The sequence below is a fragment of the Tachypleus tridentatus genome, chromosome 12, assembly GCF_004210375.1.
Source record: "Tachypleus tridentatus isolate NWPU-2018 chromosome 12, ASM421037v1, whole genome shotgun sequence".
Classification (NCBI taxonomy): Eukaryota; Metazoa; Arthropoda; class Merostomata; order Xiphosura; family Limulidae; genus Tachypleus; species Tachypleus tridentatus.
Genome location: NC_134836.1, coordinates 75398060 through 75425465, shown reverse-complemented (window position 1 = coordinate 75425465; position 27406 = coordinate 75398060).

Below are 27406 nucleotides of genomic sequence, written 5' to 3'. Positions count from 1 at the left end.
CCAACAGTGTCTTCAATAGACCAATGTTAGACACTATACTTCCATAACCAACAGTGTCTACAATAGACTAGTGTTAGACACTGTACTTTCATGACCAACAGTATCTGCAATAGACCAATGTTAGACACTATACTTCAATGACCAACAATGTCTGCAATAGACCAGTGTTAGATACTATACTTTCATGACCAACAGTATCTACAATATAGCAGTTTTAGATACTATACTTTCATGACCCACAGTATCTGCAGTAGACCAGTGTTAAATACTATACTTTCATGACCAACAGTATCTGCAGTAGACCAGTGTTAAATACTATACTTTCATGACCAACAGTATCTACAATATAGCAGTGTTAGATACTATACTTTCATGACCCACAGTATCTGCAGTAGACCAGTGTTAGATACTATACTTTCATGACCCACAGTATCTGCAGTAGACCAGTGTTAGATACTATACTTTCATGACCAACAGTATCTGCAATAGACCAATGTTAGGTACTACATTTTCATGACAAACAAATTATGAAATCTACTGTGACATTAAAAAGTAACAACAGTATATTTTATACAAAACAATGTTGTGAAAAACATCATCACACACACAGAAGTAATCTCTATCAAATTAAAGCTCCGTATATTAATATCCGCATAAATTCTGTCACAAACTGGACGATAAAGCACAGCACCACCCACAAAATGACATTACTGCTTTATTGGATAACTTGGTTTCAGATTTACCACTTCTTCAAGCAACATAACATTATAAAACGTTTTTGTTTAACACAACATACACACACACACACAAAATAAAACTTGAACAGTAGCCTAAAAACATAGGATTTACTTTTGCTGTCACACGCGTTCATGTTAGAATTATCTTTGGCCTGCAGAATGAATCAAGTACAGATAAATACGAAACTTAAGCATGACTAAAGAATAATGTTCTGTTTTGTTCAGAATGAATCAAGTACAGATAAATATTAAACTTAAGCATGACAAAAGAATAATGTTCTGTTCTGTTCAGAATGAATAAAGTATAGATAAATATTAAACTTAAGCATGACTAAAGAATAATGTTCTGTTCTGTTCAAAATGAATCAAGTACAGATAAATACTAAACTTAAGCATGACTAAAGAATAATGTTCTGTTCTTTGATCACTCATGAAAGTTATTCCGCCACCAATCATGTGTTAGTTAGAAGAAGAAAAAAACATGTTATTTCCTCAATTTACTTTTCGCTGACGAAAGAAGGCGCTATTTTGTGTATAAAGGCTCAGAATTGTTAGTAACGAAACAGTACGTATAAGAAAGAGATAAAAAATTCAGAACTCTAATACGATCACGTTTATTGTATGGTACGATTCTTAACATCGACTAACACGAGATCGACATGTGTTCAAAGTAACATGATTCCCTGTTTGTATAACCCTCCTGCTATCAATCTCTGGTTTCGTACTTAGTGGTAACCTCCATTTGCTTATGTTATTGATTTCAACATCGGAAACTACAAACGGACACTCATGAAATACAAAAGAATTTTAATAACAGAATCGACAAAATGAAAAGGCTATCAATGCCAAAGTTAGGCATATCGAAACTTAACTAATATACCTAAAGATAAAAGTAGTGACACGTGTGATTACATTTGCGCAATAATCCAACCTTAAACATAATTAAATATACCATATGTAATATGTGAACTAGTCTGGTCTACCAACTTTACTACTGATCCTGTGTCGTCCATGATTGTAGGTCCCTCCTGGACTACTCCAGCTGCATCACAACTTCATCAAGTTAAGGAATTTTGCATGTTTGTCCATTTACACTGTTTCATCAAGAAACCAACAGATTATGATGAAAAGGAACCAAGGTGGGTATATCAGGTACATCTTGAAATAATTTATAAACCAAACAGTTAGAGCATTAGTGAATATCTTGTTCTAACTTTAACAGGTTTAACCCACAACTACCAGGCCCTATCAAAAAAATTTGGAGTGTCCATTCAGAAGGAACAGCTTAAAGAAGACTCTAAGCCCAGGGTAGGGAGGAAGGTCGAGACTTTGCCCACTTATCTCATCTAGATGCTACGCATGAAATGGTGAATTCACTGGCACGTAGCCGATTCACAGATGCCATACTGCGCGAGAATATACGAACCAGGATGGAGCCAAGTAAGTGCTTAATTTTAAAGTAAACTGTCCAGTTGAAAATGGAACCTGAATCAGTAAAAGCGCTACCCAAGAACTCTGGGGACAAATAGCAGTGTGGAAACGCTATCCACCTCTGGTGAATAACTCAAAGGATTAATGTGGCAACTGGTTACTCGCAACGAAAACATAAACAAATAAAAACGAACACAAGATGTTTGAACTGCAACTGAAAAAGATGCAATTTTAGAAAATGCAGATAAAACACTTTCAGAAACAAAATATTCTCTCGAAGAATGACAAATATGGAAATGATATAAATTTTTAAACATGGGCATTAAATCTAATATCATGACGAGTAATGTACCTGAAACCAGTTTATGTTTGTAATAGAAACAAGTCATCCACATCTTTCTTTGTTATCAATAAAATTACAAAATTTGACAGGATAACTATTTTAAGTCCTTTTTTCGATTAATATATTATTAATATATTATTACAAATAGACTATTAAAGGTATCATGGCGTCCGAGACCTAACTGACCAGCAATACGAAGTTTGCAATTCTGACCAGGAAAGATTTAAAAACTACCCACCACAAAACCCTTAATTCTTATTGGTTGAACAGAAGTGACAAAGCAGTATATGTACATACACAAAGACATACATACATACACGTGCGTATAAAAGAAAATAATATTTAGCGTTTAAAACATTTTACGAATAACAAAGACTAAGAAACAATTAATATGTACACTGTTTTTCCATAAAGTACTAACACCAATAGCTAATCAAACCAGTGACGATACCGTGTTTATCAGATATAACGTAGAAAACTTCAAGGATGAAAGATAAAGCAGACAATAAGCAACAGGTATTCCTTATCCTGCTGTGAAGATCGTCTTTCGCTATGGGTTCGGTTTTTTTACAAATGTGACTTTTCTTCTTCATGAACAGATATTTTTACTTTTGAAGCCCGGCCAGGCCAGGTGGTTAGGGCGTTCGACACGTAATCTGAAGGTCGCAGGTTCAAATCCCCGTCACACCAAACATGCTCGTCCTTTCAGCTGTGGGGGCGTTATAATGTGACTTTGTTTAGAAAATTCTAACTTTTAATGAGTTTCTACTAGGACTAGTTATGCTATGGCTCCGGAGCTAGCTCTCTAGCCTCCAGGCGGAACCAGCAACTTTATTGAGCTGTGTTCTGGAGTTGTAGCAGATTTGGAGCTAAGGGTTCTGGAACTGGAGCCAAGGTTTGTTGCCGGAGCTGGCCCATTCTTTTTTAACATACTGTAGATGTTATTACATTTTGTATAATCTGAACTAGTTTGTTTGGAATTTCGCACAAAGCTACTCGAGGGCTATCTGTGCTAGCCGTCCCAAATTTAGCAGTGTGCTCGCCCTTTCAGCCGTAGGAACGTTATAATGTGACGGTCAATCCCACTATTCGTTGGTAAAAAGAGTAGCCCAAGAGTCGGCGGTGGGTGGTAATGACTAGTTGCCTTCCCTCTAGTCTTACACTGCTAAATTAGGGACGGCTAGCACAGCACCACCCACAAAATGACATTACTGCTTTATTGGATAACTTGGTTTCAGATTTACCACTTCTTCAAGCAACATAACATTATAAAACGTTTTTGTTTAACACAACATACACACACACACACAAAATAAAACTTGAACAGTAGCCTAAAAACATAGGATTTACTTTTGCTGTCACACGCGTTCATGTTAGAATTATCTTTGGCCTGCAGAATGAATCAAGTACAGATAAATACGAAACTTAAGCATGACTAAAGAATAATGTTCTGTTTTGTTCAGAATGAATCAAGTACAGATAAATATTAAACTTAAGCATGACAAAAGAATAATGTTCTGTTCTGTTCAGAATGAATAAAGTATAGATAAATATTAAACTTAAGCATGACTAAAGAATAATGTTCTGTTCTGTTCAAAATGAATCAAGTACAGATAAATACTAAACTTAAGCATGACTAAAAAATAATGTTCTGTTCTTTGATCACTCATGAAAGTTATTCCGCCACCAATCATGTGTTAGTTAGAAGAAGAAAAAAAAACATGTTATTTCCTCAATTTACTTTTCGCTGACGAAAGAAGGCGCTATTTTGTGTATAAAGGCTCAGAATTGTTAGTAACGAAACAGTACGTATAAGAAAGAGATAAAAAATTCAGAACTCTAATACGATCACGTTTATTGTATGGTACGATTCTTAACATCGACTAACACGAGATCGACATGTGTTCAAAGTAACATGATTCCCTGTTTGTATAACCCTCCTGCTATCAATCTCTGGTTTCGTACTTAGTGGTAACCTCCATTTGCTTATGTTATTGATTTCAACATCGGAAACTACAAACGGACACTCATGAAATACAAAAGAATTTTAATAACAGAATCGACAAAATGAAAAGGCTATCAATGCCAAAGTTAGGCATATCGAAACTTAACTAATATACCTAAAGATAAAAGTAGTGACACGTGTGATTACATTTGCGCAATAATCCAACCTTAAACATAATTAAATATACCATATGTAATATGTGAACTAGTCTGGTCTACCAACTTTTACTACTGATCCTGTGTCGTCCATAATTGTAGGTCCCTCCTGGACTACTCCAGCTGCATCACAACTTCATCAAGTTAAGGAATTTTGCATGTTTGTCCATTTACACTGTTTCATCAAGAAACCAACAGATTATGATGAAAAGGAACCAAGGTGGGTATATCAGGTACATCTTGAAATAATTTATAAACCAAACAGTTAGAGCATTAGTGAATATCTTGTTCTAACTTTAACAGGTTTAACCCACAACTACCAGGCCCTATCAAAAAAATTTGGAGTGTCCATTCAGAAGGAACAGCTTAAAGAAGACTCTAAGCCCAGGGTAGGGAGGAAGGTCGAGACTTTGCCCACTTATCTCATCTAGATGCTACGCATGAAATGGTGAATTCACTGGCATGTAGCCGATTCACAGATGCCATACTGCACGAGAATATACGAATCAGGGTGGAGCCAAGTAAGTGCTTAATTTTAAAGTAAACTGTCCAGTTGAAAATGGAACCTGAATCAGTAAAAGCGCCACCCAAGAACTCTGGGGACAAATAGCAGTGTGGAAACGCTATCCACCTCTGGTGAATAACTCAAAGGATTAATGTGGCAACTGGTTACTCGCAATGAAAACATAAACAAATAAAAACGAACACAAGATGTTTGAACTGCAACTGAAAAAGATGCAATTTTAGAAAATGCAGATAAAACACTTTCAGAAACAAAATATTCTCTCGAAGAATGACAAATATGGAAATGATATAAATTTTTAAACATGGGCATTAAATCTAATATCATGACGAGTAAACGGATGATGATAGTATAAAAAGTGTATACTCTGAGGATGAAACTTAGAATCCAAATAAATTCAAGGAAGAGCTAAGAGTTAACGAGAAATAGAAAAACAGGAAGTAGCGGACTTAAGGGGCAAAATACAGCTGAGAATACAACATCTGCCCCAGATAAGATAAAAGTTCATTTACAGAAACCAGTCAAAAGTCATTGGATTAACTAATGGGACGCCTTGAAACAAGATGATCAGCACTGGTTCTACTTCTGTCATGAGTCAACCCAATGTGGTAAGTAAAAGGACATAACTATCTACCCAATGGGTAAGAATCCTGATGTGAAATTTTTTATATAAAAAATAAGTTTACCTCCCCATTCACAGTAGCTGTATCACTCAGACGTGAGAAAGTCTTAAACATTTATCTGCAATACAGATTACATGACCTGCTAATAGAATACCAAGGAACTTTCTCCATTGGACCTCACGAATTAGGCCAAACAAATTAATATTTCATAATCTTGATACTGCAGACACGATAGACTCCTCCAAACAGTCAAGTAGAAATAAGAAAGGATTATATAATCACTTAATTCACTTCAGGAACCAACATTAGTAATTGTGAAGAAGGGAAATGGAACCACGATGGTCCAGCACGGCCAGGTGGGGTTCCACTCCTAATCTGAGGATCGCGGGTTCTAATCCCGGTCGCACCAAACATACTCGTCCTTTCAGCCGTGGGGGCGTTATAATGTGACGGTCAATCCCACTATTCGTTGGTAAAAGAGCAGCCCTAGAGTTGGCTGTGTGTGGTGACGATTAGTGCCTTCCCTTTAGTCTTATACTGCTAAATTAGGAAAGGCTATCACAGATAGCCCTCGGTAGCTTTGCGCGAAATTCAAAAGTAAAACATTCGGCGTGAATAAACAAAAGGTAATTGAGTCACAAAAAAGGATGACTAATCAATTCCAGTGCTTAGCTCTGCTTTATCTGGATCAAAATAGTTTTGAATATTTTGAATATCCTGATGATCGAATATCTCTTTATCCTGAATGAACTTATAAAACATTTAAGCTAATTGTTAAATAGATGAGCTGCATAGTCTTAACAAAATGTAATTAGAAGAGCTTTAATATCATGTTTTGATTGTGTTTACAATTTTTCTGTCCTGTGTTAATTGTTTTTTACATTATTTCTGTCATGTGTGGAACATGTTTACATTCTTTCTGTAATATCTTGATTCTGTTTACATTCTTTCTGTCATGTGTTGAACATGTTTACACTCTTTCTGTCCTGTGTTGATTGTGTTTACTTTTTTATGTCATATGTTTAACGTATTTACATTATTTTTGTCCTGTGTTGATCGTGTTTACATGCTTTCTGTCATGTTTTGAACATGTTTACATTCCTTCTGACATGTGTTGAACATGCTTACATTCTTCCTGCCATGTGTTGATCGTGTTTTCAATATACAAGACCAAAGACCAACATAAAGCAAAAGTTAAAAGTCGAGAACCGTTTTTAACTCACTTATCTTGAAGAATGGTGTTATAAAATATATTAATTATAAAAAAAAACGAGTTTCCTCTACTTACTTTGTTCAACTCGTGACTTCTTTACGAATTGAATCAAACACAATATTAGACTGAACTAACCCTAACATACGGATCACGTTTCTGAGGCTGGTATTTATAAAGTTCGTGTTCGTTATCTAATGTTCACTGTTATTTAAAAGTAATCATGTTAGATTTTGCATTACCGGAATTAAACATAAGTAAATCGTGTCTTTTCATCATTTCTGCTGCAGACGTAGTGTCTCGTTCAGTCTCCATAAACTTTGTTCGTTACGAATCCAAAGACGAGTTTCGACAAGTATTAGCTCCTCTGGTCTTTCCACGATTATCACTGGTCATCATAGATTTAATTTCTTTCTTTTTTATTGACGTCCTCGAGTTTTATTTAATATATTTTTTAAAAATCAAGTACACGTGCAATAATTTTACTCACTAGACGAAAGTATACCGTATAATTTGTGTTATTTCTTTTTCATATGATTTGATTAATTATTACATGAGTAACTTAAGCTTTTTGTAATATAAACACCTCAACCTGATTTTATCTTTTTTTCTATTTACTTTGGCTCTTGATCAAACTGTGTGTGGTGATTTACTAGTACAGCTTGTTAACATATGTTTTGAATGAGCTAATCCATTGAATTAAACACTGGTAGAAAAACGCCACTTGACGATTCGTAAGAACAGAAGATTTCAATGTCCCTGTTTTTATCAAGTAACCTAAAACTTGTCGAAATAATTCCAAAGATAAACCTGTTAGGTTGATTTAATAGACTTAACTTTTCTGTGAAAACAAACTAACTTTTAAACAAAAACGACGTTCAATTTCAGAAACATTTATTGATCATAAAGTTCAATTAATTTTAAAATTAACAATTTTTTATTTGTTTTTGAATTTCGCACAAAGCTGCTCGAGGGCTATCTGTGCTAGTTGTCCCTAATTTAGCAGTGTAAGGCTAGAGGGAAGGCAGCTAGTCATCACTACCCACCGCCGACTCTTGGGCTACTCTTTTACCAACGAATAGTGGGATTGATCGTCACATCATGATGCCCTCACGGCTGAAAGGGCGAGCATGTTTGGTGCGACGGGGATGCGAACCCGCGACCCTCAGATTACGAAGTGCACGCCTTAACACGCTTGGCCATGCCGGGTCACAATTTTTTATACCTTGCAATTCTTTTAAAAATATGATTCACTTATAAAACGGCTTTTCTTTAATCATAATTATACTACACTTTTCAAGTCAACGTTTTACCTTCCATATTTAAATCATATTGGTAGAAAAACAGTTTTCACAGAAACCTGTTTCCAATAAATTTATGTTCATTAAAAAAATGTACAAAACAAGACTTTTGTTGTTTTTGTTTGTTTACTATTAAGCGCAAAAAATGCAAGTGGTTATTTCTGTTCTTTCTTTATCACCCGATTTTTAGCCTAATAAACCTTCATTATTACTGCTAAGCCACCCGGGGGTGTGTGGGTGGAGTGGTCTAGCTAAGAATTTCGTAGAATTTACACTGCTCTGACCTTTTTGTATGTCTTTTTTATTTAGGATTATACAGAAAAATCAAAATTTGTGTTTCTAACATGTTTTTATCAAAATATAACACAACCAGTTGTTTACGTTGATTACGAACCATGCATAGTCTGGTTGTTAACAAGGCGACCTGTGAAATAACACATTACACGTGGAGGCTGTATGTTATAAAAGCGAAGATCAAATTACTTTATTGAATTGGAATGCCCCTGGAGGTTTGTACTATTCACTAGTTACCCATACACTTTTGTTTTGTTTTGTTTTCAAACAAAGAACTCATAATTTAACTTGAAAGTTTGCGTTCAACGAATATGTTGTGGAGCTAATGGGTTCAAAAAGATGGCTGCCACATATAGCCTTTTTCTAGCTTTCGGCGAATACCCGAAACAAAAAAAACAAACATCAGACATATAAAGTGATTCATTCAGTTGTTTTATTAATAACTTCTATACAACATAAGTTAGTGTATCTTTACTTATTCTCTTTTTTTCTTAGAGTAAAACTGCAAAATAACGTATGATGCGGGATCGACCTCTGAATTTGAGCGTGTTAACACCTTTATTTTAAAACCGAACTACGGAAAGTAGGTTAACGTTCGCTTGTTTGTCTTTTTTTTTTTCGTAAATGTAGACGCATATAAAACACACACACACATATATATATACATGATAAAAATCCATATACAAGTCTCTATCTGTGAACACAAGTAACCGTGGACGCCCAAGGAAATATTTTCGGACAAGAGCAAAACCTGTTTTGGGAAATCAGATTTTATAATATAAATCAGCAAACTAAAATTATGTGTTTCGTGTTTTCAAACGCAACACAAATTTACAGTTCTAAAAAAATCACTAAAAATGTTTACTTTAAATACGATGTTAAATTTACATCATAATACGTACAATATTTTGTGAAATGTAAACAGGCAAATGCCCCTTTTGCGCATTTCTCCTGGCGCTTATGTGAACGACAACACTTTCATCTTTGAAATATTAAAAACACGTATTTAACTCAGGTTGTCTGTATTTTAAAAACACCTATTTAAATGACGTTGTCTACTCAGTTGAAAAGTGTTACTTGAACGTTTGTGTTATAGATTAACTGTAAAATTACGTCCTGAAGAGTGGGTGACGTCACAAAACCGGAAGAATGTTTGTGTGTGTGTGTGTGTATGTGTATGTGAAGTGTTAATCCTTTAACGACCGTATAATACATTTGTATCTCAAAACGGCTGATATTGGTATGAAAACTTCTATTAAAATAAAATAGAGGACAACGGTTCGACCTTATTGTAAAAAAACGTTTTAATACCCGTACCAACCGTCTTGAGATCCATTTTACTTCAAGAGGGTTTCTCCTCATCGCGGAGAATGATGCATTGTTTATTAAATCATTCAAAATACGTCAACGTGATCACAAAAGCTACACTTCAACTTTCTTAATACTCTTATTCGCGTTTCCAACTGACCAAGGCTTAGCAGCATGCTTACGTTGTTTAATGACTTAGTGACAACAAGACAAAAGCTGAGGGGAAGACTTCTTTTTTATAAAAGAACGTAGTTTTACTTCAACGAGTATTTAATTTAAATATCATACACCGAAATGGGTTTAATATTTTAACACAACACTATTTTAATATTTTAAATTAGTTTCCTATTGAAAGTACATGAAAAAAATTCTAAAATTTCTATACTAATAGGATGCAAGTATATTTGGTTTTATACATTCTTATGTGTTTTATACACAATTATACTTGAAGAGAAACTCTGCTGGGTGTTATATTTTAAACCAACAGTTTCTTTTAACATGCTCAGATATTCTTGTGTTCGTGGTTGTAGAAACATATATTAAGTTACCATGTTCACCGTTATAAAATCAGTGTAGAGCCTGGGTATGCCCTTCTTCCTGACAGTCACTAATGGAGGCAACCAGATATGATTTGAAGGCTATATGGTCCTGTCCTTTAACATTTCATGTACTTCAGTACTGGCTACATGCTCAGTACTCCAGAAAAGTTTGCTTGGTGGTTGTTTATTCAAATACGCCTCATTTGTATCTGTGATGTGATAAAACATGTAGGTCCAAGAGTCCTGATAAAACTGAAATAGAAACCTTTATAACTCGAGCACATTTGAAAGTTGGATCTTTCTTGATCAGGAGCAATCTGGAAACCCCTGAAGAAAAAATGTCCACCTTTTGAAAGCACTTGGGTTACAAGAGTTTTCTTTCAGTTTCATCTGTATCTGTGACATGTTCAACCAAACTAGCCATCAGGTCCCATAAATACATTAGCATATTTTGCTAATAACGCATTTAATTGCTACCACTGTAGTGAATGTAGGTTGTCTGTATTGTCCTCATTTAACAATTTCATATGTGCTAGTAACCAAACATTATCTCCCTTTCAACCGTGGAGACGTTGTAATGTGACGGTTAATCCCACTACTCGTTGGTTCGGTAAAAAAAATAGTCCAAGAGTTGGCGGTGGGTGTTGATGACTAGCTGCCTTCCCTCTAGTCTTACACAGCTGAATTAGGGACGACTAGCGTAGGTAGCCCACGTGTAGCTTTGTTTAAAAACAAACAAACACAAGATGCAGAGAAATGAAATTTCTGCTTGGACTTGACATTAAACATATATTTGTTTAGATACCGCAATTTCTTTAGTCCTCACTATACTGTCCGACAGGAACTTGCGATATGAGCGCTCGACTCGCAATGTGTGACTCCTGGGTTCGAATCTTACTATTGAATATATTCTCTCCTTTTGTCAATTTTATCTGTAAATTGACGATCACCCTATTAGTTGATTAGAATATCCCAAGAATTGGCGGTTGGTGGTGCTGATTAGCTGCCTTCACTATAGTTTATCATTACTAAATTGTGGATGGCTCGCAGAGATAGCCCTCCAATAGCTTTGTGCAAAATTAATTTACGAAACAGACTTTTCACTCATGTGTGTTTGATCCTTAGTTTGACACCTGGTGTTAAATCACTGAAATACAGATGAACTAATAACAGCTCCTGATACATACGGTATCTCATGGCTAGGAAATACTAAAAACTGGAAGAAACACCACAAACTACCTTTCACAAAACTAGGACCGTCCTCGTCAAATCAGTACGTTTGACAACTTTTAAAATAAGAGCATATACACTTATGAGTTTTACTTTGAACGCGGTTTTTTTCCAACATTATCCTTAACTGTCTGCTATCTTTCCCGAAGAAATGAAAATACTAAATTAATACAAATTCATTGAAGATGGTTTCAAAACGTTAATTATTGTGTATTAAAAAAGAAAAGGAAAATGGAAGAAAATAAAAATGTAATCAAATAGTTTGGTTTGGTTTACATTTTGCACAAAGTTACACGAGGGTTATCTGCGCTAGTCTTTCCTAATTTAGGAGTGTACGACTAAAGGGAAGGCAGCTATTCATCACCACCCACCACCAACTCTTGGGCTACTCTTTAACCAACGAATATTGGGATTGACCGTCACATTATAACGTTCCTACGGCTGAAAGGACGAGCATGTTTGATGGGACAGGGACTCGAACCCGAGACCATCAGACTACGAGTCGAGTGCCTCAACCACCTGGCAATGTCAGGTTAGTTGACTAAAATCAGTTAGTTGGATTTCATTTTTACTTTCACTGAAGTAATTATTATCGTTACCAATGATTACTACCTGAATATTGTAATGAGAAAATTGTCATAATGCAGGCTGTTCAAATTATTTATCCAAATGGTTAAACGTGCTTCTGGATCAAATGGTCCAAGGTTCGAGACGGAGTGCCTTTGAACAAGTCTTAGATTTTCAGCTGTGAGTGATTTGAACTGCAACCAGATCCCCAAATACTCTTGGAGTTTCGTTGGAGAAAAGCAAAAACGTAGAAGGACATTAACACTTCTTATTTCCACATGGCTTCTGGGAAGGAGAATATATCTAACGCACGATGAGTATCGCAGAACAAACTTCCACGACTGAAAGAAGTTCTGAAATGTGAAGCATATTTTTAAGAATATCTGTAACGGGTAAGTCTAATATACGTAACATGGTTTTATTCTGGAAAATAGTTCTTACTCATGAGTGTTAATCTGGGGGTTTATTTCCTCTCTTATAATATTAGAAGGTAACGAGATTGAAAGATGACCCCCTATTCCAGGTTCTTGCTGGCTCCAACAAACTCTGTTCTAGCTCCATAGTTGCTCTATTTTTTTAAATCCGGTTTCGAAATAAAAAAAAACCTGTGTCTCTCTGTGTTAGTATTATATCATTTTGTTTGAGTGTTATTTAGAATTGAAATAATCCGTATGGATAAATGGTTTAAAGGTTCTCAGTAAAAGAAGTGTTAAATCTCATTTTAAATATTACGTATTGAGTTCTACACACTTTTCAGCCGTAAGTTTTCAACAAAACTAGTGTTCACGTTGATATGCTACCAGTTTTCTTATAAATAAATAACCAAAACGGAAAACAGTAAGAACATAAAATGAAACAATGACAAATTGCGAACCGTTTGCTTTGTAAACAACTTTAAGGTTAAGTTCACAAAAACATATTTCAGTTAGAATTCAGTTAACGAGCTTATTTACTAGTCAAACATTTTCTTATAATATTTATTGTGACTCAGTTTTTCATATTTCTATCCCTTCCAGTTTCAATCACCTGTAATACCAGAAACATAAAACTGTAGCATAATAACACCCCATTCTACTCTTTAAATTTATTTGTTGTGTCAGTTAGTGTTGTGTTACTTGTCAGGGATATTAGTCTACCTAGTACTCTATAAACATGGATTCCTAATGTAAATAAACAGAATTTTCTACAAAGGGAAACATTTTCTATTTACTTGCACACTGTCCTCTGCACATCGTGACGATAGCAATAGTACATTAAGTAATTCTGAAAACAAATTTGGAGAGTTTATTAGTTGGTGTATGTGTTCATACCTGTATGAATATTTATTTTGTTAGTTCAGATTATACAAAATGTAATAATACTTACAGAATGTTAGAAAAGAATGGACTAGCTCCGACAACAAACCTTGGCTCCAGTTCCAGCGCTTTAACTCCAAATCTGCTACAACTCCAGAACACAGCTCAATAAAGTTGCTGGTTCCGCCTGGAGGCTATGGAGCTAGCTCCGGAGCCATAGCATAACTAGTCCTAGTAGAAACTCATTAAAAGTTAGAATTTTCTAAACAAAAGATATAATCTGACTAAAGCACCGTTAGTTCTAAACCAGTAAAAAAAAGAAACTAAAACACTGTTGTTTCTAAACCAGTAAGGTATAACTAAAGCTCAAAGGTTTTAGTTGTAAACACTAAAGGTAGAAACTAACTAAAACACCATGGTTTCTAAACAATAAAGATATAAATTAACAAGGTCCAGCATGGCCAGGTGGTTAAGGCACGTGACCCTTGAATTACGAGTCGAGTCCCAGTAGGAGAATTGCTTATTTTGAATTTAGCGCAAAACCAAACATGTACGCCCTTTCAGCAGTGAAGGCGTTATAATGTGACGGTCAATTCGACTATTCGTGCTAGCCGTTCCTAATTTAGGAGTGTAAGAGTAGCCGAAGTGTTGACTGTGGGTGGTGATGACTAGCTTCCTATCCTCTACTCTTACTCTCCTAAATTAGGAACGGCTAGCACAAATAGTCCTCGTTTAGTTTTGCGCTAAATTCAAAATAAGCAATTCTCCTAGTGGGACAGCGATGAGTCTACGGATTTAAAACGCTAAAATCGATTCCCCTTAGTGGACACAGCAGATAGCCCGAAGTGGCTTTACTATATGGAAAATGCACATAAAATATTCAAAACAAACAAAAAACATAATGCTCAAACTAGCTTATTAAATGCAAATATTTGTCATGCACGTGTACACATGTGTGTGTGTGAGAAGACGCTAAATTTATGTTTCTAGGTCTTATTGGCCAGTAACCAGCACCCAATAATTATGATTAAAAATAGAGAAATCTAACTAAGTTTAATGATAAAATAAATGCGTTAACGATAAAAAAGGTATGAAAGTCGTCAGAAAGTCCAAATCTTACAATGATAAAACTTTTAATTGTATAATTATAAAAGGTATATACGTGATGACGAGAAACCCACTTGAAGTGAAAATATATCTCAAGAAGGCTGGTTTGGGTATTAAAATAAAGTAAAGAACAACGTTTCGTAATCCCGGTCGCACCAAACATACTCGTCCTTTCAGCCGTGGGGGCGTTATAATGTGACGGTCAATCCCACTATTCGTTGGTAAAAGAGCAGCCCTAGAGTTGGCTGTGTGTGGTGACGATTAGTGCCTTCCCTTTAGTCTTATACTGCTAAATTAGGAAAGGCTATCACAGATAGCCCTCGGTAGCTTTGCGCGAAATTCAAAAGTAAAACATTCGGCGTGAATAAACAAAAGGTAATTGAGTCACAAAAAAGGATGACTAATCAATTCCAGTGCTTAGCTCTGCTTTATCTGGATCAAAATAGTTTTGAATATTTTGAACATCCTGATGAACGAATATCTCTTTATCCTGAGTGAACTTATAAAATATTTAAGCTAGTTGTTAAGAAGATGAGCTGCATTGTCTTAACAAAATGCAATTAGAAGAGCTTTAATATCATGTTTTGATTGTGTTTACAATTTTTCTGTCCTGTGTTAATTGTTTTTACATTATTTCTGTCATGTGTTGAACATGTTTACATTCTTTCTGTCATATGTTGATTGTGTTTACATTCTTTCTGTCATGTGTTGATTGTGCTTACATTCTTTCTGTCATGTGTTGAACATGTTTACACTCTTTCTGTCCTGTGTTGATTGTGTTTACTTTTTATGTCATATGTTTAACGTATTTACATTATTTTTGTCCTGTGTTGATCGTGTTTACATGCTTTCTGTCATGTTTTGAACATGTTTACATTCCTTCTGACATGTGTTGAACATGCTTACATTCTTCCTGCCATGTGTTGATCGTGTTTTCAATATACAAGACCAAAGACCAACATAAAGCAAAAGTTAAAAGTCGAGAGCCGTTCTTAACTCACTTATCTTGAAGAATGGTGTTATAAAATATATTAATTATAAAAAAAAAAAACGAGTTTCCTCTACTTACTTTGTTCAACTCGTGACTTCTTTACGAATTGAATCAAACACAATATTAGACTGAACTAACCCTAACACACGGATCACGTTTCTGAGGCTGGTATTTATAAAGTTCGTGTTCGTTATCTAATGTTCACTGTTATTTAAAAGTAATCATGTTAGATTTAGCATTACCGGAAACAGATTACTTAAACATAAGTGAATCGTGTCTTTTCATCATCTCTGCTGAAGACGTAGTGTCTCTTTCAGTCTCCATGAACTTTGTTCGTTACGAATCCAAAGACGAGTTTCGACAAGTATTAGTTCCTCTGGTCTTTCCACGATTATCACTGGTCATCATAGATTTAATTTCTTTCTTTTTTTATTGACGTCCTCGAGTTTTATTTAATATATTTTTTAAAAAATCAAGTACACGTGCAATAATTTTACTCACTAGACGAAAGTATACCGTATAATTTGTGTTATTTCTTTTTCATATGATTTGATTAATTATTACATGAGTAACTTAAGCTTTTTGTAATATAAACACCTCAACCTGATTTTATCTTTTTTTCTATTTACTTTGGCTTTTTATCAAACTGTGTGTGGTGATTTACTAGTACAGCTTGTTAACATATGTTTTGAATGAGCTAATCCATTGAATTAAACACTGGTAGAAAAACGCCACTTGACGATTCGTAAGAACAGAAGATTTCAATGTCCCTGTTTTTATCAAGTAACCTAAAACTTGTCGAAATAATTCCAAAGATAAACCTGTTAGGTTGATTTAATAGACTTAACTTTTCTGTGAAAACAAACTAACTTTTAAACAAAAACGACGTTCAATTTCAGAAACATTTATTGATCATAAAGTTCAATTAATTTTAAAATTAACAATTTTATTATTTGTTTTTGAATTTCGCACAAAGCTACTCGAGGGTTATCTGTGCTAGCCGTCCCTTATTTAGCAGTGTAAGACTAGAGGGAAGGCAGCTAGTCATTACCACCCACCGCCGACTCTTGGGCTACTCTTTTACCAACGAATAGTGGGATTGATCGTCACATCATGACGCCCTCACGGCTGAAAGGGCGAGCATGTTTGGTGCGACGGGGATGCGAACCCGCGACCCTCAGATTACGAAGTGCACGCCTTAACGCGCTAAGCCATGCCGGGTCACAATTTTTTATTCCTTGCAATTCTTTTAAAAATATGATTCACTTATACAATGGCTTTTCTTTAATCATAATTATACTACACTTTTCAAGTCAACGTTTTACCTTCCATATTTAAATCATATTGGTAGAAAAACAGTTTTCACAGAAACCTGTTTCCAATAAATTTATGTTCATTAAAAAAATGTACAAAACAAGACTTTTGTTGTTTTGTTTGTTTACTGTTAAGCGCAAAGAATGCGAGTGGTTATTTCTGTTCTTTCTTCATCACCCGATTTTAGCCTTATAAACCTTCATTATTACTGCTAAGCCACCCGGGGGTGTGTGGGTGGAGTGGTCTAGCTAAGAATTTCGTAGAATTTACACTGCTCTGTTATTTTTGTATGTCTTTTTTATTTAGGATTATACAGAAAAATCAAAATTTGTGTTTCTAACATGTTTTTATCAAAATATAACACAACCAGTTGTTTACGTTGATTACGAACCATGCATAGTCTGGTTGTTAACAAGGCGACCTGTGAAATAACACATTACACGTGGAGGCTGTATGTTAATAAAAGCGAAGATCAAATTACTTTATTGAATTGGAATGCCCCTGGAGGTTTGTACTATTCACTAGTTACCCATACACTTTTGTTTTGTTTTGTTTTCAAACAAAGAACTCATAATTTAACTTGAAAGTTTGCGTTCAACAAATATGTTGTGGAGCTAATGTGTTCAAAAAGATGGCTGCCACATATAGCCTTTTTCTAGCTTTCGCGAATACCCGAAACAAAAAAACAAACATCAGACATATAAAGTGATTCATTCAGTTGTTTTATTAATAACTTCTATACAACATAAGTTAGTGTATCTTTACTTATTCTCTTTTTTTCTTAGAGTAAAACTGCAAAATAACGTATGATGCGGGGATCGACCTCTGAATTTGAGCGTGTTAACACCTTTATTTTAAAACCGAACTACGGAAAGTAGGTTAACGTTCGCTTGTTTGTCTTTTTTTTTCGTAAATGTAGACGCATATAAAACACACACACACATATATATATACATGATAAAAATCCATATACAAGTCTCTATCTGTGAACACAAATAACCGTGGACGCCCAAGGAAATATTTTCGGACAAGAGCAAAACCTGTTTTGGGAAATCAGATTTTATAATATAAATCAGCAAACTAAAATTATGTGTTTCGTGTTTTCAAACGCAACACAAATTTACAGTTCTAAAAAAATCACTAAAAATGTTTACTTTAAATACGATGTTAAATTTACATCATAATACGTACAATATTTTGTGAAATGTAAACAGGCAAATGCCCCCTGTTGCGCATTTCTCCTGGCGCTTATGTAAACGACAACACTTTCATCTTTGAAATATTAAAAAACACGTATTTAACTCAGGTTGTCTGTATTTAAAAAAACACCTATTTAAATGACGTTGTCTACTCAGTTGAAAAGTGTTACTTGAACGTTTGTGTTATAGATTAACTGTAAAATTACGTCCTGAAGAGTGGGTGACGTCACAAAACCGGAAGAATGTTTGTGTGTGTGTGTGTGTATGTGAAGTGTTAATCCTTTAACGACCGTATAATACATTTGTATCTCAAAACGGCTGATATTGGTATTAAAACTTCTATTAAAATAAAATAGAAGACAACGGTTCGACCTTATTGTAAAAAACATTTTAATACCCGTACCAACCGTCTTGAGATCCATTTTTACTTCAAGAGGGTTTCTCCTCATCGCGGAGAATGATGCATTGTTTATTAAATCATTCAAAATACGTCAACGTGATCACAAAAGCTACACTTCAACTTTCTTAATACTCTTCTTCGCGTTTCCAACTGACCAAGGCTTAGCAGCATGCTTACGTTGTTTAATGACTTGTGACAACAAGACAAAAGCTGAGGGGAAGACTTCTTTTTATAAAAGAACGTAGTTTTACTTCAACGAGTATTTAATTTAAATATCATACACCGAAATGTGTTTAATATTTTAACACAACACTATTTTAATATTTTGAATTAGTTTCCTATTGAAAGTACATGAAAAAATTCTAAAATTTCTATACTAATAGGATGCAAGTATATTTGGTTTTATACATTCTTATGTGTTTTATACACAATTATACTTGAAGAGAAACTCTGCTGGGTGTTATATTTTAAACCAACAGTTTCTTTTAACATGCTCAGATATTCTTGTGTTCGTGGTTGTAGAAACATATATTAAGTTACCATGTTCACCGTTATAAAATCAGTGTAGAGCCTGGGTATGCCCTTCTTCCTGACAGTCACTAATGGAGGCAACCAGATATGATTTGAAGGCTATATGGTCCTGTCCTTTAACATTTCATGTACTTCAGTACTGGCTACATGCTCAGTACTCCAGAAAAGTTTGCTTGGTGGTTGTTTATTCAAATACGCCTCATTTGTATCTGTGATGTGATAAAACATGTAGGTCCAAGAAGTCCTGATAAAACTGAAATAGAAACCTTTATAACTCGAGCACATTTGAAAGTTGGATCTTTCTTGATCAGGAGCAATCTGGAAACCCCTGAAGAAAAAATGTCCACCTTTTGAAAGCACTTGGGTTACAAGAGTTTTCTTTCAGTTTCATCTGTATCTGTGACATGTTCAACCAAACTAGCCATCAGGTCCCTAAATACATTAGCATATTTTGCTAATAACGCATTTAATTGCTACCACTGTAGTGAATGTAGGTTGTCTGTATTGTCCTCATTTAACAATTTCATATGTGCTAGTAACCAAACATTATCTCCCTTTCAACCGTAGAGACGTTGTAATGTGACGGTTAATCCCACTACTCGTTGGTTCGGTAAAAAAAATAGTCCAAGAGTTGGCGGTGGGTGTTGATGACTAGCTGCCTTCCCTCTAGTCTTACACAGCTGAATTAGGGACGACTAGCGTAGGTAGCCCACGTGTAGCTTTGTTTAAAAACAAACAAACACAAGATGCAGAGAAATGAAATTTCTGCTTGAACTTGACATTAAACATATATTTGTTTAGATACTGCAATTTCTTTAGTCCTCACTATACTGTCCGACAGGAACTTGCGATATGAGCGCTCGACTCGCAATGTGTGACTCCTGGGTTCGAATCTTACTATTGAATATATTCTCCCCTTTTGTCAATTTTATCTGTAAATTGACGATCACCCCTATTAGTTGATTAGAATATCCCAAGAATTGGCGGTTGGTGGTGCTGATTAGCTGCCTTCACTATAGTTTATCACTACTAAATTGTGGATGGCTCGCAGAGATAGCCCTCCAATAGCTTTGTGCAAAATTAATTTACGAAACAGACTTTTCACTCATGTGTGTTTGATCCTTAGTTTGACACCTGGTGTTAAATCACTGAAATACAGATGAACTAATAACAGCTCCTGATACATACGGTATCTCATGGCTAGGAAATACTAAAACTGGAAGAAACACCACAAACTACCTTTCACAAAACTAGGACCGTCCTCGTCAAATCAGTACGTTTGACAACTTTTAAAATAAGAGCATATACACTTATGAGTTTTACTTTGAACGCGGTTTTTTTCCAACATTATCCTCAACTGTCTGCTATCTTTCCCGAAGAAATGAAAATACTAAATTAATACAAATTCATTGAAGATGGTTTCAAAACGTTAATTATTGTGTATTAAAAAAGAAAAGGAAAATGGAAGAAAATAAAAATGTAATCAAATAGTTTGGTTTGGTTTACATTTTGCACAAAGTTACACGAGGGTTATCTGCGCTAGTCTTTCCTAATTTAGGAATGTACGACTAGAGGGAAGGCAGCTATTCATCACCACCAACCACCAACTCTTGGGCTACTCTTTAACCAACGAATATTGGGATTGACCGTCACATTATAACGTTCCTACGGCTGAAAGGACGAGCATGTTTGATGGGACAGGGACTCGAACCCGAGATCATCAGACTACGAGTCGAGTGCCTCAACCACCTGGCAATGTCAGGTTAGTTGACTAAAATCAGTTAGTTGGATTTCATTTTTACTTTCACTGAAGTAATTATTATCGTTACCAATGATTACTACCTGAATATTGTAATGAGAAAATTGTCATAATGCAGGCTGTTCAAATTATTTATCCAAATGGTTAAACGTGCTTCTGGATCAAATGGTCCAAGGTTCGAGACGGAGTGCCTTTGAACAAGTCTTAGATTTTCAGCTGTGAGTGATTTGAACTGCAACCAGATCCCCAAATACTCTTGGAGTTTCGTTGGAGAAAAGCAAAACGAGAAGGACATTAACACTTCTTATTTCCACATGGCTTCTGGGAAGGAGAATATATCTAACGCACGATGAGTATCGCAGAAGAAATCCCCACGACTGAAAGAAGTTCTGAAATGTGAAGCATATTTTTAAGAATATCTGTAACGGGTAAGTCTAATATACGTAACATGGTTTTATTCTGGAAAATAGTTCTTGCTCATGAGTGTTAATCTGGGGGTTTATTTCCTCTCTTATAATATTAGAAGGTAACGAGATTGAAAGATGACCCCCTATTCCAGGTTCTTGCTGGCTCCAACAAACTCTGTTCTAGCTCCATAGTTGCTCTATTTTTTTTAATCCGGTTTCGAAATAAAAAAAAACCTGTGTCTCTCTGTGTTAGTATTATATCATTTTGTTTGAGTGTTATTTAGAATTGAAATAATCCGTATGGATAAATGGTTTAAAGGTTCTCAGTAAAAGAAGTGTTAAATCTCATTTTAAATATTACGTATTGAGTTCTACACAAAATTTTCAGCCGTAAGTTTTCAACAAAACTAGTGTTCACGTTGATATGCTACCAGTTTTCTTATAAATAAATAACCAAAACGGAAAACAGTAAGAACATAAAATGAAACAATGACAAATTGCGAACCGTTTGCTTTGTAAACAACTTTAAGGTTAAGTTCACAAAACATATTTCAGTTAGAATTCAGTTAACGAGCTTATTTACTAGTCAAACATTTTCTTATAATATTTATTGTGACTCAGTTTTTCATATTTCTATCCCTTCCAGTTTCAATCACCTGTAATACCAGAAACATAAAACTGTAGCATAATAACACCCCATTCTACTCTTTAAATTTATTTGTTGTGTCAGTTAGTGTTGTGTTACTTGTCAGGGATATTAGTCTACCTAGTACTCTATAAACATGGATTTCTAATGTAAATAAACAGAATTTTCTACAAAGGGAAACATTTTCTATTTAATTGCACACTGTCCTCTGCACATCGTGACGATAGCAATAGTACATTAAGTAATTCTGAAAACATATTTGGATAGTTTATTAGTTGGTGTATGTGTTCATACCTGTATGAATATTTATTTTGTTAGTTCAGATTATACAAAATGTAATAACATTTACAGAATGTTAGAAAAGAATGGACCAGCTCGAACAACAAATCTTGGCTCCAGTTCCAGCACCTTAACTCCAAATCTGCTTCAGTTCCAGTACCTTTAGCTCCAAATCTGCTACAACTCCAAAACACAGCTCAATAAAGTTGCTGGTTCCGCCTGGAGGCTAGGGAGCTAGCTCCGGAATCATAGCATAACTAGTCCTAGTAGAAACTCATTAAAAGTTAGAATTTTCTAAACAAAAGATAGAATCTGACTAAAGCACCGTTAGTTCTAAACCAGTAAGGTGTAACTAAAGCTCAAAGGTTTTAGTTGTAAACACTAAAGGTAGAAACTAACTAAAACACCATGGTTTCTAAACAATAAAGATATAAATTAACAAGGTTCAGCATGGCCAGGTGGCTAAGGCACTCGACTCGTAATTCGAGGGTCACGTGTTCGAATCCTCCTCAAACCAAATATGTACGCCCTTTCAGCAGTGAGAGCGTTATAATGTGACGGTCAATTCCACTATTCGTTGATAAAAGAGTAGCCCAAGAGTTGACGGTGGGTGGTGATGACTAGCTGCCTTCCCTCTAGTCTTACACTGCGAAATTAAGGATGGCTATCGCAGTTAGCCCTGGTGTAGCTTTGCGCGAAAATCAAAGAACAAACGAGAAATTAACATGTCGCCGCTGTTACTAACAGAGAGATTAATTTTCAATGTAACTTTTGGTATTTTCATTTCTTAAAGTAAAGAAGAAAATCAATAAATAAAAACCAAAATTAAATAGGAAACACCACAGTTTAGTAAACCACTGATTCAACTGAAGTCTTTGGAGTGACTGAATTATTTTGTGTTTCAATAAATCATCACGTGACTGCCAAGAACTTTGTTTCTGTGACGTCAGATTGACTTTTATATGAAATAACTGTCATTCCAACGGAAAACATTATTTGTAATATCCTAGGTAATTAGAAGAGGTGGACAAAGAGAAATCAGTTTCGTAACCGCAGTTTCTCATCTTCACCATAAGAACGGAAATCTACCAAGATGGTATTATATTATCGTCTAGAAAGATTCTATTCATCAACAAGCTGCCTCTTACAAAAAAAAACACAAAAAAACTTACTCTGATAATCCTAACAGGCGCTGCACAAGCCTGCCTCGCCTATTTTATTGTAGCAAGTCGAACAATGCATGTGAAAAACGCATTAGATGGCGCTTCACAGAAAGAAAAGTTATATAGGAGATTAACACATTCTTGAGCAATCTTTCTGTGTAAGGAAAGATAATTAAACACGGCAGTGGTTCTCTTAATCCTTAGTACAGATTAGAGAAATGAAAAAGATAACAACAAAAGAACTTTTGATACCTAATGGTTGTTTGAACGAAATGTAAACACGATTTCACTTCAGTACTCTTTTATTACTCCATGAAATAATGTTTGTTCAATTTTGCATCACTCGTTTTAAAATCAGTTTTTCACACACAAAAACAACAACAAAAAAATATAAACCGAATATCTACACCAAACAGCCAATCACGAGAGAACTATAGAAATTAACTTTATTCCTATGGGCAGGAAGTGAGAAGAGAAAGTACAATGTTTTTAATTTGTTGGCCTCTACTTGTTAAGAAATAATTTTCCACCAGAAAAAAACTAGTACATAAATAGACCTTGGCCGGACGTCTGCACCAAGTAGCCAATGAGAAGATCAGACACTGAGCACTACTTGTGTATGGAAGAGATACGAAGAAAACATTAAGAATGGTTTAATAATGTACTGATGCTTTTAAGCTATATACTTGCACGTATTCTTCAACAGAACAGCACGGAATTACCTTCTGTATTGCATATTATCATGAGGCCCTTTTTCAAAATAATGCAAATCAGTTATTACACAAAATTCAACTCTTTTTAGCGTGTCCTACTCTGTTGTTTCATGTTCTTGTTGATATTCGATAATTGAGGTATACGTAATTAAAGAAACGATGCAACCAAAAGGTTCCGTATGTTACCACCATTTCCCGCAAAATCAAGCCAGGTGGTTAAGGTGGTAATCCGAGGGTAGCGGGTTCAAATCCCCGTCACACCAAACATGCCCGCCTTTACAGCCGTGGGGGTGTTATATTATGACGTTCAATCCCACTATTCGTTGGTAAAGCCCCCACGCTAGTACAGCGGTATGTCTCCGGATTTACAACGCTAAAATCAGGGGTTCGATTCCCCTCGGTGGGCTGAGCAGATAGCCGGATGTGGCTTTGCTACAAGAAAAAACACTCGTTGGTAAAAGAGTAGCTGAAGAGTTGGTGCTGGGTGGTGGTGACAAGCTGCCTTCCCTCTGGTCTTACACTGCTAAATTAGGGACAGTTAGCGCAGATAGCTCTCGTGTAGCTTTGCGCGAAATTCAAAAACAAAACCAGCAAAATCCAAGAAATATTCGTTCTAATATATGTTGATGAAATATCGATACAGATCACTTTGATGAAAAAATATATGTGCAAAGCAAATGTGTAAATCAAAATAATTTAGCAAAAACTTCGAGAAATTATTAACGAGGAAAATTCATTTTCCTTAACATGTTAGAGAAATTGATGAGAGATGAATCAGTTACTGATTATGTTCTATTTCGGTTTTTAGTTAGGGGTATCTTACTCTTTGTACACCTGATGACTGCTTCTCTGATTACTCTTTAAATAATATAGCTCACTACGAACACAACTATAGCTGAGCTGTTGTACTTTGTTTTGATTTTAACGTAAAGCTACACGAGGACATCTGCGCTTACTGCCCCTAATTTAGCGATGATAGACTAGATGGTAGCAGCTAGTAAACACCACCTACCGTTAATTCTTCAGTTACTCTTTTACCAACAAATAGTGGGATTGACCGTAACTTTATAACGTCACCACGGTTGAAAAAGTCAGTATGTTTTACTGACCTATTTCGAACCCGTGATCTCCAAATTACGAGTCGAACGTTTTATCTGCCAGACCATACTGTCATCTCCAGCTGCCTAGTACCTGTCATCAAAACATTTAATTGTGACTGGAGCATAGTTAACAGTATCCGAACAGCGACTAAGTTTAAAACGTACTGACAATTCAGTAACGATATATAATGATAAAACCACTAGGTCAGTGGTCCCCAACCAGGGGTGCGAGATAACATTTGTTTAGGCCACCTTCACCTTTATTCTTAAACAAATAATTACTGTGAGGGGTGCGAGAACATATTAAATTTTTTTAGGGGTGCGTGGCATAATAAAGGCTGGGAACCACTGCACTAGGTGTATTATGAAGATAAGTGCAATGTGTTTGATTATTATGTCCTTATCTGATACAAATCTACTTAGACATAAAATTCTTTTAAACTTACATATTTAGAACTCAGCTGTTTGTTAAGTTATAAGTGTCTCACTCAGGGTACGTTCATAACATATTATATAATCTGCTTGCCTTACTTTTACCGAGTAGCTAGGTATATTAGTGCTGATAACTAAATACTATTTTATTATTAGTAGTAAATGGACATTAGTAAATAAATATCTTGATTGCAGTGTTTTTAGATTTCGCTGAAGATGGAACAAGTATATTCCGAAACGTTCGAACCTCCTGTAAATAAAATGTTTTATGTTTCATTAACGTTTCATCTTCAATATGATAATAATTTTTAAGAAGAGAGTTTCGATAAATTAATACAATATACAAATATACGTATTTCTTACGTTTTATATACGTATATACCGTTTCTGCATTTCCGCGCATGTGTGACAGTTTCAGGATCAATATTTGGTATCTCACAACTAAGCTTTTAAAATAAGATTTATATAACAAACTGAACATTTAAAAAATTATGCTTTTCAAATTAACTTTACACAACAAATAGAATATTTGTTTAATTATTATTTTAAAATTAACTTTATACAACTTATAGTTTACCCTCTTAACTTTTGTTTTAATTTTATCGTTCCGCTCTCTGTGTTCCTGCTTTATGTAATCACGGTAGTTTCTTCTTTCATGATTCTCCTTGTCCAGCACTTAACCGTATTCCTGTGTTAAACCTTTTGTCTAGTACGCTACCGTATTCCTGTGTTAAACCTTCCTTATCTAGTACACTACCGTGTTCCTGTGTTAAACCTTCTTTGTCTAGTACACTACCGTGTTCCTGTGTTAACCCTTCTTTGTCTAGTACACTACCGTGTTCCTGTGTTAAACATTCCTTGTCTAGTACGCTACCGTGTTCCTGTGTTAACCCTTCTTTGTCTAGTACACTACCGTGTTCCTGTGTTAACCCTTCTTTGTCTAGTACACTACCGTGTTCCTGTGTTAAACCTTCCTTGTCCAGTACATCCCGTATTTCTTTGTCAACTCCTCTGTCCAGGATTTGATTTATTACTAAAACTTTTTTATTCATGTTCTTTAGGCACACCTTTAATTATCTTGTTTGTTTGTTCGCACCAGTTTGAATTATTTTGATTCTATCTCCAATAGTAACTTTGTTTTTTGGCTATTTGTGTATACTTTCATATCAGTCTTACTTCAGTTCCTTTAGTACCTCTCCCGAATCTTCATTCACTCACAAATAAGATGGCTCCCCAGTGGCTCAGCGACAGGTCTGCGGACTTACAACGCTAAAAACCGCGTTTCGATACCCGTGGTGGGCAGAGCACAGATTGTGTAGCTTTTTGCTTAATTCAAAAGAACAACAACAAATAATATGATAATCTAAACCACAATTCCTTAATAGTTTTAAAACGCTTCGCCTTGATCGTGTTTTTTAATAAAAAAATTCATTTAATCTGTGGAAAGACTTAATAAAATGCAAGTCAATAAAAGAAATATTTGTACCAATGTAATTATAAAAACGATTCTATCTAGATTATGAAGGTACGATAATTAAGTGGTGGTATTCTTTGTTTTTAGTTACAAGCAAGAGTTGTACACAAAAGGAGAGAGAAAGTTATAATAATAACTTCAGTATCATTATTATATACTAATAACCAGCAAAAACACCGCCCTACGGACGACTATTTCTGCTAGTAATTACCAATCGAAGTATTCATTCTTTTGGTTGGCTTTGAATTTCGCGCAAAGCTACACGAGAGCTGTCTGCGTTAGCCGTCACTAATTTCGCAGTGTAATACTAGAGGGAAGGCAGCTACTTAT